Below are 14,222 nucleotides of genomic sequence, written 5' to 3'. Positions count from 1 at the left end.
AGCTCTAGGTCGACTTAGATCTAGCAAATCTGAAGCGAAAAAAAAACTACAGGCAAACTGTTCTTCAATCGCCTGAAAAATTGCAACTCATCAATATTATCATCTTTTCCATATGCTGCTCTGGTGGACGGCTTTGCACGTGTTCCTTTCTAGAGATGGCGGACAGTGGTGGCGACGGTCGATACATTGGGACTGGAGATCATTCGTGCTCAGTTTAATCGGTGCCCCCTGGCTTATAGGAAAAGAAAGGAGACCGAGATCCAGTTGTGGGCAGCGGTGCAACAAAGTCACGATGATGTCGCTAGTTGCAGACTTGCAGATTGGAAGAGAGCGGTGGACGATGATGATAAAATGAGGAAGGAGGGATCTAGTTGATAGGGGAGGTAGCTTGTGCATATGGTTGGAAGAAGAGGTAAGGCCTCCCTCGCCAGTGGTGCACGGATGGTGGGTGGGGTGGCGGTAGCGCCAGTGGTCCAACAAATTTAGAAAAAATTCTAATTATATAATTTCTTCTGTAGTTAATTTTTTATCTTATTTTAATCTTTAGAAAGTCGTAACTTGTTAACTGTAGCTTTGTTTCGACCCTTTTTTTCTAGAATGTCCAGAAAAGCGTCTTGGCACCCTAGAGTTTTTCATAATTCTCGAGACATATATCTATCTTTAGGAAGATGATCTCTGAATGAAAAAAAATTGCTCATAGGTACCTAGGGTATCCCATAAATAAGAAGGATTATCTCCAAAAATAGGAAGGAACATTATAGAGGATATACGATACCCCCATATATATATATATATATATACGGAGCCTAGGGCCCCTACGGAAGAAAGAGTCATTAAAAGTAGAAGAAGTCGCTTAAACCTTTCGACAAGCCAGAAGACACCCGAAGCCGAGCAAGAAAGTCGTCGAATAGATTTAGATCCATCTAGACTAGACAAATACCCCCTTATAATAGGCTTAGATCAATAATAAACATGACATATGGTTATTATCATCAAGAAGGTCTGAACCTGTATACCCCCCCCCCCTCGTGTGTTCTCCTGTGATTTATCTACTCAAAGCACCCGTGAGGATCATGACAATAGGCGTTGAAGAGTCTATACAGAACATGCCGTCAGTGGTTCATAAATCATCGATAGTTGGCGCTGTCCGTGAGGATCATGACAATAGGCATTAAAGAGTCTACACAGAACATGCCGTTGGAGTCACCCAAGCCTTCACCGAGGATCGGTTTTCGAATGAGGGGTTCTACGATAACTTTACCCCTCTTCCTGGCAAGTCGGTGGTCGATCGGATGAATTTCGACGACGAACTTTCTAGCAACGATTTAAGTGACGAGGTAAGTTGAATTATGGATCAATGCGCTGAAGATTACGTCATCGAGTTTGAACCATACGGCTGCTAAGCCAACTGTCAATCTCCGATTCACAGTTAGTCGGGATCAATCCTTAGAACTTCTGACAACATGGATTGTTCAGACACAAACCCGAAGCAATCCGATGAAAACTCCATGATGGATCTGGACACTTCCTCCAGCGTAGGTTACCCCAAGAAGTTTTCACTATTGGATACGGGGGTGACGGTCTGGCTAATCATGATGACGACCCAACAAACGGATAGGGCCCTTCAGCTCTGAGTGCGGATGACGATCACCACCAGATGAGCACACCTCTCTAGATCCTTAACGAAGCATCAGTCTTACTGTCTCCTGACTATCAGCAGGGGGCTAAACGTTTTAAGATCTGCAACCGCTAAGAGTATCCTTCTTCTACAAGAGGCTCGCATGCGTCCTTCGAGCATAGATCTAGCGACCCCCACCGGTAAGGATTGGATGAACTCGTTGATCAACTTAACAAAAGAGGTCATCATCCAGGCCGAGAACTCTCATCTGGCATTGGCCAAAAACAATGTTAATCGGGGCAAGCCACGTAATCCCCTGTTGCGAGACGTATAGAACTCGAAGAGGCGTAACCCTCGGAACATAACTTTCCATGATGACAATCAGGCGAATAACCGTGAGCCTCGCCAATCAAAGGTCATCCGATTAGTGACACGCACAAGGTCATCAACGACCGGTGAAAGGCGACCGAGGGCCTCTGAAGGGGCTTCGTCTACTCCTCAGCAACCTAATCGACAGACGTTCTGACATCGATCAAATCGAGACTGGTCTCCGATCCCCATGGGAAAAACTCCTAAGGTTGTTGTGCCATCAATGGATAGCTGGCTTCCTCTCCAGATCTATGAAACGTAACCTAGCTGGCAAGGTTCCATCCCAGGACGATTGAGAAATACAACGAAAGCATGAACCCTATTAAGTTTCTCTAGATCTATACCACAACCATCCAAGCAGCTAGTGGGGACGAGAAGGTAATGGCAAATTACCTCCCTACCACCCTTGAAGGGGCAACCCGGGCATAGTTAACCAACCTATCGCTGGGAATAATCTACTTGTGAGAGCAGCTTTACGATGTATTTCGAGCCAACCTCCAGGGTACATACGTTCGCCCTGGTACAAAAAATGATCTCTACTGTTGTGAGCAGATGGGGAATGAATCCTTGCGCGAGTTGTACACTACTTTAGCAATATCCCGAACAACATTTCCAAGGTCAGCGACTACGACATCATACAAGATGTGGAGATGCGTTGAAGACATCATCATCCAGGAGCCTAAGACAGTCAAGGAGTTCATGAAAATCATCAATCAGTTCATCAAGGCTAAAGACGTGCTTCTCTTGTCAAGGAGAAGACCTAGGGCATCAAACACCCTCAACCTGGGATTGAGAGTGACAGGGTCAAGTCCAAGCGCAAGAAGAACATCAAAGGAGGTAAGGGAAAGAAAATAATTTTGATGAATTTTTTATAGATATGCCTGACACTTGTCCCGACAAGCGTCCAAATTCTTCTCGATGCAAGAGCTCTACACCAGGCTCTAGCGAATGTGATGGTAAGCCTTGGTGTGACCTCCACCAGATCGACAACCATAGCCTCCGCGAGTGTCACCTCTAGAAGAAGATGGTCAAAGCGAAGGCCGAGAAAGGGCCAAAGAAAAGAAGACCCAGGTCACAGCCCAGAGTAGGGATTCTAACTACAGCGGTAGTGAGGACGACACAAATCCGATGTCTTTTCAGCTGAACAAGAGAACGATTGACCACATGTATAGTGGTTCTGCATCCTATGAGTCCAAAAGGCAGTACAAGATGGTGACTTGAGAAGTCTTAGCCGTCATTCCCAAGGGTTGTCAGGCCATTAAGTGGTCAAACATTGAGATCTCCTTTGGCCAAGAAGATTGCTCTGATAACTTTGTACGGTGAGGTCACTTCCCGATAGTGGTCGAGCCTACGATAAATAATTGTAGGGTTACCCAAGTTCTTACCGATGGAGGAGTTCCCTGAACATCCTCTTCGCTAACACACTTGAAAGTATGTAGATCTCCTGGTCTACTATCAAGCCGGTTACCCAAACCTTCCATAGTATAGTACTTAGATCTTCGGCCACCTCCATAGGCCAGACATCGCTCTGCGTTACCTTTGGGAAGCATGACAACTTCCGGAAAAAAAAAATTATGTTCAACGTGGTCAACTTCGAGATAGCATACAATGTCACCTTGGGAAGATCTACTCTTACCAAATTCATGGCAGCCACACATTACGCTTATCAGTGCATGAAGATCCTGGGACCTGAGGGAGTCATCACCGTCTGAGGTTGTCCCAAGACAGGTTTCTGTTTCGACAAGAGAAGTATCGACATGGCAGTTCAACATCAACCAAGCGAGGAACCCAAGAGCTCAAGGATCAAGGTGGATAAGAAGTTTCAGTCGTGACCACGATCACAACGCCTCGAGACGCAAAAGCTGAAATCCGGGGGCTTGGTTCCACAACTAATTCGGAGCCCATATAACATTGTCTACGCTACCCCCGAAGTAATAAGGGTCATTGCTTATCGGTTGAATCTAGTCGGTGTCATTTATGTTTAAGATAATATGTCTACATAGCTTGTTGGTCTTCAATAAACTCTATAAGTCCCAAGTGTAAGTACTAAAAGTACATTTTCATAATAACAAAGATCATATTGCCTAGGAAGTTGATCAAATTCTTTTCCCGCCTTACTCGTCTTTCTGCACATCCTCATTCCTGACAAGCAGGGTAAGTCACTTTTCGGGTCCTTCATCCCAAACGCGCACCCGGGGCGATGAAAAGATTTTCTCAACTCAAAGGCAATATGAGCTCTCTTTGTGTTATTACATTTTTACTATTTAAACTACCTACCTAGAATCCTTCTTTCCAAGTAGACAGTTAGGGGCTTAATAAGTACTAGACGCTGGAAACCAAAAATAACATATTGTGTAACTTCTGAAAGCATATTCTAACGAGAAGAGAAGGATCGTTGTGTTGCGAACTCGGTGTTGCAAAAATGCTCCTTATCGTGTTCCACGAGTGACTGGGGCTAGGATGCCTCCCACTGAAGCGGACCTATGGCTGGTCATAATAAGAGCTTCAACTAGTGATCAACGTGTCCAGAACTAATCGAAGGAAAAAGTGAATAAGAAGTCCACGATATGCTGTCAAGAGAGTCCAACACAAAGTACTCTCGTCAAACATGAAAAGTGTTTAAATTCCTACCAAACTAATAAAAGCTAACAAATGTTTATTACAGACCATAGGGTAAAGAAAAGGAAAGAGCTACGATGAGGACGTGACCCTGAATTCCATCTCATCCACAAAGGCCTTGGCTACCCCAGTCGACTCCTCGACCTTCTGAGTTGACAACTCATCCAACTCTCCTGCAAAGCCCTCCTGGAGAACATCAACGTTGATCTTCGGGTAGTGGGCCTTCAGGATGACCAGCACGAAGGCAACCACTTGCTCCACGCTCTGCTGGGATTGGCTCAAGAGTGCTCGGCCACCTTCCCTCGGAGTCCTCCGAATGTCTCAACGAGCTTGGGCACCCAGGTAGCCAACCCAACGACATCATTATCATCGGTAGCATCCGCCTGGATCCCGACTCCGACAAGCGCATCCTGGTGGGTGGCTATCATCTTGGCCTGCTTGTGGGCTATGGCTTCTCAGGCCTCAGAGTTCTGCAGGGCAACATGTTAGAACTGCAAGGTGAAGAGATTGCAAGTCAGGAATACCAGAGACGTACCATTGGTCCAGCCCTCCAATTTAGCGATCGCCCTTTCCTTCTCGATAGTCGCCTGAGAGAGTTGCTGGCATAGCACAACGATGTGTTCTTCAAGTGTAGCCACCCGGGTGGTCGCTCATCGGCCTCCTCGCAGACTCTCTTCAGTTGCACCACGTGCACCTGTGAAACCTCAGGTCAATACCTATTATTACATCAACTAAGTAATTGTTTTGCAGGGAAGCTCTTACCATGTAGAAGGATGAGAAGATGCTATCCAGATTGCGAGCATGAGGACCTTTAATGATCTATTTCCAAGTCAGATCCTTGAGCAGCCCGTGCACCCAGTTCAAGGGAAAAGCTTGGGAAGCTGAACAATTGTCTTCCTGGCTGTCGGCAATCATTGCCAAGTGCTTGCTGAGCCTTCCCACATCTCCCTCGAAGGAGGTCGCGACTAGGGTGTGGGAAAGATGAGGCTTGGGGGCTACATGTGGTGCTCTGAGTGGCCTGTAGATTTGAATAATGTGCTCCTATCGACATAGGAAAGAGGTATGCGGTACTTACGTGTACCTAGGCTACTTCTTGGCTAGGGAGGACTTCACCGGGATCAAGAAGGATGCCGATCTCTTGAGGGTCTTCACAGGGGCGCTTCCCTTAGTCCCTGATCCCGTTAGGGCTGGGGGAGCACCACTCGACTGACCCATGGGGACGATGGCCTTCCCGCGGTCTTGGGCTGAAGGCTAAACAAGCCCAAAGTCAAGAATAAACCAGTTGCAAAGGCTCTGGGTAAAAGCTCAACTTACTAGAGTCAAGGCCGCCACTTCAAGTACTCGGGTCACATCCGGATCCCCGGAAGTCATTGCCAGGTTTGGATCCTCAACTGGCAAGGTTGGCGAGAACCGAGGGGGTTAGAGCTGTTGACATCGGTGGCCTAGAATTGCCCGCCGGTGAGTCGGCCACGATATCATCATCCCCCTCCAGCTCTAATCCGCCGAAAAAGGATGGGGCTTGCAATGATGCGCCATCTCCTCTGATCCCGCTTGGGCCCACACTGCCCATGATGACAACATCATCTGAGTCTACAGCCGGGGCCCATATGTTCTCGACCTTCGGATCAGGCAGCCCGCGCTTGGGAAGCTGTTCAAGTTAGCAACGGCCATAGGATCCTATACACCTCCTAGCACTGCCCACACCTCGTCTCATACTCACCACTCATACAACCATCTTAACCTCAACAAGTGTATGTAATCATAAGAAAATCCTATGCTCGCGAACAACGGGATGCACCATCGTTCGACTTCTACCAAATGACCTAAGCATGGCTAAGCATATAAGTCAAAATCATACCTAGACATTGACAACATCTCAAGACTACAGGGAATGTAAATACACAAGTATTCAAAGTAGAAGAATGCAATCGGCATATGTTCTACCCATTGGTACCCGACAGTGACTCAATAAACATACATACATAAGCATATTTCATCAATTTTAGATTTATTCAATTACACAAGAGTTATCAATATGCTTAGTTGCTTGCCTGGATGCACTGGCTCAAATAGGTGGGACACCTCGGGGTCGCCCTCGGCATCCGAGATCGACGGATCGGCGTTCTCTAAAAAGGATCAACGCGTGCAATGCAATAAGTATGAATGAAGTGCAAAAAGGTATGCCACAAAGCTTAACAACATGCTAGAAGTATAAGATATGCGAATCAACGTAATACTAAATGACCTAAATGAAATCTGAAAAATAACAGCCATCCGGAGTATCCGAGTTGGTTCAGAGTATCCGGGTTCGGACCCTCCGGATGAACCTCTAGAAGAGGCGCTCGGTTAATGCCTTTTTACTTGACTGGCCTGGAGTATCCAGGTGAATCCGAAATATCCGGGTTTCGGAGTATCCGGGCCATCCTCCGGTGAAGGCTCTCGGTCAGCCACTATTCTAACTTAACCCGGAACCTCCGGGTTGGTCCGTACTGTCCGGGACGTGCCGGACACTCCGAGTGAGGCTCCGAACGAAGCTCTCGGCTACACGATAACATAACTACCCGGAGTCTCTGGGTTTGACCGGATAATCCGAGTGATACAGGCTTGGGTTCTTCATGATTTTTCCCTCGGGTGATTTGACTCACATTACAAATCTGTGCTACACAAATGTGCATATGTCCCATGCAAAGGATTCTAGACCAAACCCGCACCCTAAACCCTAATCAATTTTGAACATAATTCAACGGACCATTTCTGCTGAACCTGGAGTCTCCAGGTGAGTCTGGAATATCCGGGTCAGCCCAGAAAAGCTATTCTCGAGTGGATTTTTGTTGATTCGAGTTGTGATCCTTTCCAAGCCTAAAGAGAACATGTTAGGGATAGTCCAAGAGTCCTGGAACTCACTCATCATCTAGCAACACGACTCTAGAGCTTATTTTTTTTAACCAAAACTCCATTTTTGCTCCAAAAAGCTCAAGAACGCCAAGAACTTCAAGAACTTCTCAATTCTTCCACGAAAATGAAAATGGATTAGATAGATGAGTAGCTCATGAGCTAGAGAATGCAATGGTACCACATGCATACCTTGAATCCTCTACTTGAGCTCGGATTTTGGAAGAAAAGAGATAGTGAGCTTAAGTGAGAGAGAGTGAGAGGGGGACCTGCTGCTGCTGCAGCTCGGGTGAGGGTGTGGGGAGTGAGGAAGGAGAGAGAGGGAGCAGGTGGGGTGCTACCCACTTAAGAGAGGGAGTGGGTAAGGTGTGGGGCCCATGTGTTAGAGAAAGGAGTCTGTTTTGACTACGAATTCAACTCTTTTCTCTCCCAAATTTCCTTCTCTCATCCAATTGACTTTTGAAGTGCATTAGCGTTCCGAATTACCATTACGCAAAATTAAATATAATGCTTAAGGAGCATGATTATGATTAATTGTGTGATTAAGAATTTAGGACGTGACAAACTCCCCCCCCCCCTCCTTAAAAAAAATCTCGCCCCGAGATTCGGTATGAGTCGGGGAGAGGATGATGAGTCTAGGAACCACGCTGTGAGAGACATCAAGCGGTGAAGTACGGAACCTAATGTAATACTTTAATTCAACACAGTGATGAGCATAGACATGCAAGAGGTCCCAATTATGCAAAATTTACACGATGTTTACAAGCTCTCCAAAAGCTCGGGATACTCGGAGCGGATTTTATCCTCACGCTCCCAAGTTGCCTCATCCTCGGTGTGGTTGCTCCATTGGACTTTGATGAATTTTATGGAATGACGCCGAGTTTTGCGTTCCGCTACATCCAATATCCGGATAGGTCGCTCACAATATGTAGGATCCGGTTGCAACTCTTGAGGTGCAACATCAATGACCCCGGTTGGAACTCGGAGGCATTTCTTCAGTTGCGACACGTGGAAGACATTATGCACAGCAGAGAGAGATGGAGGCAAGTTCAGTTGATATGCCACCTCTCCACGTCGAGCAACAATCTGGAATGGTCCCACATATCGAGGCATTAATGTGCCTCGGACTTGGAATCGGTGAACACCCTTGAGCGACGAAACCTTGAGGTACACATGATCTCCAATTGCGAACTCGAGGTCTTGACGGCGATGATCCGCATAGCTCTTGTGTCGGGATTGAGCCGTGAAAAGACTCTTACAGATATTCAGAACATGATCTTCCGCCTCCTTGACCAAATCCAGGCCTAGAAAAGCCCGTTCGCTGGATTCGGACCAATTCAGCGACGTTCGGCACCTTCGGCCATATAGAGCTTCAAACGGCAACATCTCCATACTCACCTGGAAGCTATTGTTGTACGAGAACTCTGCGAAGGGCAAGCATATGTCCCACCTCTTCCCATAAGTGAGAACACAAGCTCGAAGCATATCTTCCAAGATCTGATTTACCCTCTCGGTTTGGCTGTCGGTCTGAGGATGGTATGTCGTGTTATGAAAGAGCTCAGTTTGCATAGCCTCTTGAAAGCTCCTCCAGAAGTGAGAAGTGAATTGTGTGCCTTGATCAGAAATGATCTTCTTTGGAACCCCATGTAGGCACACAATCCAGGTGAGATACAACTCTGCATACTGCTTTGCATTGTATTGGGTCTTCATGGGAAGAAAATGTGCTGACTTCGTGAGTCGGTCCACAATGACCCATATGGAGTTGTACCCATTCGAGGTCTTCGGCAAGCCAGTAATGAAATCCATTCCAATTTCCTCCCACTTTCAGGAAGGAATGGGCAAAGGCTAAAGTGTACCGGCTGGCTTGAGGTGCTCGGCCTTCACTCTTCGGCAGACATCACACTCAGCTACATATCGAGTGATCTCTCGCTTCATGCGAGTCCACCAAAACCGTGGCTTGAGGTCTTGATACCTTTTCGTGCTCCCTGGATGAATGGATAGCAAAGATTCATGAGCCTCATCAAGAATCTTCTTCCTCAGTCCTTCGACCCTTGGAACCACTAGTCAGTTCCCAAACCACAGAACGCCCGGATCATCTTCAGAAAAGCATACGGCCTTGCCGATCTTCATCTTCTCCCGGATTCGGGCCATGCCCTTATCATCCTTTTGAGCTGCTTTGATATCATCCAAGAGAGTGGGTTTGATCTCCAAATTGGCAAAGAAGCCATCCGGAACCATTTTGAGCCCAAGCCGGCGAAAATCATCACAAAGTGTGTCATTCCCAGGCTCGACTCTAAGGCAATGACAATGAGCCTTTTGGCTTAGTGCATCGGCGACCACATTCACTTTGCCTAGACGATAATGAACTTCCAGTTCGTAATCTTTGATCAACTCGAACCATCTTCTCTACCTCATGTTTATATCGGCTTGAGTGAAAATTTACTTCAAACTCTTATGATCCGTATAGATACAACACAAGTTCCCCATCAGATAATGACGCCAGATCTTCAGAGCGTGCACGACTGCAGCCAGCTCTAAGTCATGTGTCGGATAATTCTCCTCGTGGCGCTTCAACTGTCGTGAGGCATAAGCGACAACCCTGCCTCCTTGCATAAGGACACATCCGGGGCCCATGCGAGAAGCAGCGCAATAGACATCGAAACCCTTGGTCATATCTGGCTGAGTGAGAACTGGAGCAGTCGTGAGCAACTTCTTCAAAGTCTGGAAAGCGGACTCACACTAACTTGACCACTCGAACTTGTTGCCTTGCTTCAGTAACTCGGTCATTGGCTTGGCAACCTTGGAGAAATTCTCGATGAACCGGCGGTAATAGCCCGTAAGTCCGAGAAAACTCCAGATGTCCATGACATTCTTGGGTTGTACCCATTTAAGCACATCTTGCACCTTGCTTGGGTTAATTGCAACACCGTTTTCTGACAGAACATGACCCAAAAAGGCTACCTCTCTAAGCTAGAACTCACACTTGCTGAACTTAGCATAAAGCTGATGATCTCTGAGTCGACCAAGAACAATACGGAGGTGCTCTACATGCTCTGCATTAGTCTTAGAGTATATGAGAATGTCATCGATGAAAACCACAACAAACTTATCCAATTCCTCCATGAACACTGTGTTCATCAGATACACGAAGAATGCCGGTGCATTCGTCAACCTGAAGGACATGACGGTGAATTCATATAGTCCGTAGCGGGTCGAGAAAGCCGTCTTTGGAATATCCTCTGGTCGGACCTTAATCTAATGATAGCCCAGTCTCAAGTCGATCTTTGAGAAGACTCGGGCTCCGATTAGTTGATCAAGCAGAATATCAATCCTAGGGAGAGGATATTTGTTCTTGATAGTGATCTCATTCAACGGACGGTAATCAACACACATCCTCAGAGTGTCATCATTCTTCTTCACAAAGAGTGCCGAGCATCCCCAAGGTGAGAAGCTTGGGCGAATGAATCCCTTCTCTAGTAACTCCTTCAACTGTTTTTTCAGTTCCACCAATTCGTTTGGCGGCATCCTATAAGACCTTTTTGATATTGGGGCCGCTCCGAGCATGAGATCAATAGAGAACTCCACTGCTCTGTCGGGTGGTATTCCTAGCAATTCATCCGAAAATTCTCACACCACGGGAATACTTAACAGTTCTATGGTGGGGACAACCTTCAAAGCAAAGAGACAAGACTCAACACCCTCAAGCTTCAATTGAATACGGGTGCCGGACGGACCATTTAGAGTAACTGTCCGCTGAGCATAATCTAAGACCGCCTTATTCTTGGTAAGCCAGTTCATCCCCAATATGATGTCTATCCCCTTCGAGTCCATCACTAACAAATTCACACCAAAAGACATCCCATTGATGATTACTGAGGCGTTGGGCACGTATTGCTTAATAAGGACCTTGGCTCCAAGTGCATCTATAAGATAGGGCGTAGGGGTGGTGCTGACTGTCAACCCATGATGCCGAGTATAACTTGCTGCTATGAAGCAGTGAAAAGCTCCAGAATCGAAAAGAACAACTACTGGAGCTATGGCAGAATGTGAATGCACAAACAACGTACCCATCAGGATGGTGTCACTCTCGTGAACGTCCTCAGTGGTGGTGTGGTGTGCTCGGCCACGCTTGGGGACGTGGGTTGCCTAAGAGGACTGAGGTGCAGACTAAGTTGGTGGTGGCCTTGGAGCGGTCACCACGGCTCCCAGCTTTGGATATACGTAATCCTGAGCATAGTGCCCGACATGGCCGCAGCTGTAGCACGGGCCGCCGGGGCCACCGGTCACGCTCACTTGAGAGCCGACAGGTTTTGCCGTCTGCCCTTGTGGAGCAGAGAAAGCTGGATGCTGCACAATCCACATTGGACATGGAGCAGTCGACGCAGACACGTGAGATGGTGGAGGCTGACTCTTCGTGCGGGCGCGTTGAGAGCTCCCGCCCATGGAAGGCGACGGACCCCTTTTCGCTTCTTCTCCTCCTGGTGGTTCTTGAGCTTGAACTCCATCGTGAGAGATGTGCTCACCAACTTGTTGAAGTCAGTGAACTCATGCGCCAACAGTCGGTCTTGCATTTTGGTGTTCAGGTCGTTGACAAAGCGGTATTGCTTCCGCTCATCGGTGTTGACTTCATCTTGAGCATACTGTGCAAGGTAGTTGAACACCTGCACGTACTCCATGATGGTTCTACCTCCTTGCTTGAGGTCCATAAACTCCCTTCTTTTGATCTCCATAAGACCCTTAGGAATATGAAAATCTCAGAATGCCTGGCGGAACTCCGCCCAAGACACCCGATGATTGGCGGGGTGCATGGCCAAGTAATTGGACCACCACGTGCCCGCCGGGCCTTGAAGCTGATGGGCGGTGAAAAGCGCCTTCTCGTGGTCCTTAGAGGAGAGCAAGCTTCTGCTTGACCATCCAGAGCCAGTAGTCAGCGTCCAGAGGATCCTCAGCCCGCGTGAAGGTAGGCGGCTAAGTGCAAGAAATCCGAGAAATTATCTCGGCGCCCGGTCCACCTCCTCCATGAGGAGCCGTGTTGCGCACGAGAGACTCGAGGAGCGCCATCTGAGCTTGGCCGTTTTGCTCGATTTGCATTAGGACATCCGCCATGCTCAGCGGTGAAGGTGGCGGAAGGTTGTTCTCATTAGAACCATCGGGAAGATCTCCCAAACTGCCACAGGTTCTCATGCTGTTTTGACGATGAGAAGAAAGAGACATGAAAGGTTAAACTCCGACATCGGTGAAAAATCAAACTCCAACTAATGCCTCTTTACTATGTCGGACCTTGCTTATTTGGATCCGTACACTATAAACTGATGAAAATGCATGTTCAAAGGCATGATGCAAAATGAGAAATGAAACATGAAGGCATGCTCGCGTCTGGACTGCACGTATCTTTCTCAAATGCATCTCACCCCAACAAGCCTCACAACTACAAATGTTATTCTTAGGGGCGTAATATAGCAGTTTCATACATATTGATCATGCAAATGCACGAAGGAAATTTTAGTGAGTTGCTTAGTGAAGTTAACTACTTACTAAACAATGTTCTAATTATGTTTAGGCTACTTCATTAAACCAAGCTTTGATACCACGTTGTGAGAAACCGTCCAAACAGTATTCTAATTAATCACTAAGTCGATCACTGACACGATCATAACTTCAGCGATTAAACAGAATACCGCTCTGGTAGTCCCAGCACGTGTTTTGTGCCCAAGGATCGGAACACATGTCTTCCAATATGTACATCATAACATAGATTAATAAAGAGCGAGTAATAAATATTTATATTACAAGTATTAGGCATGCAACTGATTTCAACAATTTACAACAAAAGCGAGCTAGGAGAAGACAAAACCCCTCAACTCCTAACCACAAAAGAACTACGCAGCGGAAAGTTAAACTTAAAAGCAACAAAAGAGAACGGCGCCGCATGCCCTTAGGCACCGTCTCAAAAACGCCACTTTCAGAGTAGGATGAACTACTCTTGCCCACCACCCCGATCGGCAGGCACGAAGTAGCCAAAGACAGCCTCTCCCCCAGCAGCAGGAGTACCTGAAAGCGCAGGTATGAGTATGAAGGTACTCGTAAGACTTAAACCATATAGAGCACATATACATAGCTCGACTCCAAGGAGTATGCATTGATCATTAGCAAGGATGAGCCACAGGTTAGGTAAAATATATGCACTAAGCATCCTAGACATATGTGTGAGCAACTGAAATTTAACCAAAACATATGAAAACTACCCTACAACTAACAACTGAACAAGTGTAACTGTAACCAACATGTGTATCAATAAGTAACAAGAACCAACATCACCATCTCCCACATACCGAACCACAAACCATACTCGAAACTCTACGACCGATACAGATGGACAAAAGTATGCTCATGACCGAGAGCACGACAGTTCGAACTATTTATACACTATGCAGGGGATACTCCTGGACCCACACGATACGAGGACCATTCGGCTTGTGCCACCAGCCAAAGTGCACATAAGAGGGTACTCGTGACAACCTTTCCCAACCAGCCCTAACCGTTTGAATCATGTATCGCTCGGTGCGGCGGTACTAGAACTACTCCCAGAGCAAACTAGTACCGCTACAAGCCCGCCCGCTCACACCGTCGATGTCCACACACAAAAAGCCACAACTGCAAAGGTATTCGGCTCGTCTTACCATTAGATTGGCATGTGATGAGTAAGGTAAGTGTTAAAGCCAAC

This window comes from Phragmites australis, chromosome 6 (assembly GCF_958298935.1).
Source record: "Phragmites australis chromosome 6, lpPhrAust1.1, whole genome shotgun sequence".
In the NCBI taxonomy this organism is placed as follows: domain Eukaryota; kingdom Viridiplantae; phylum Streptophyta; class Magnoliopsida; order Poales; family Poaceae; genus Phragmites; species Phragmites australis.
The sequence above is the reverse complement of the archived record's forward strand: the minus strand, read 5'-3'. Positions refer to the sequence as shown.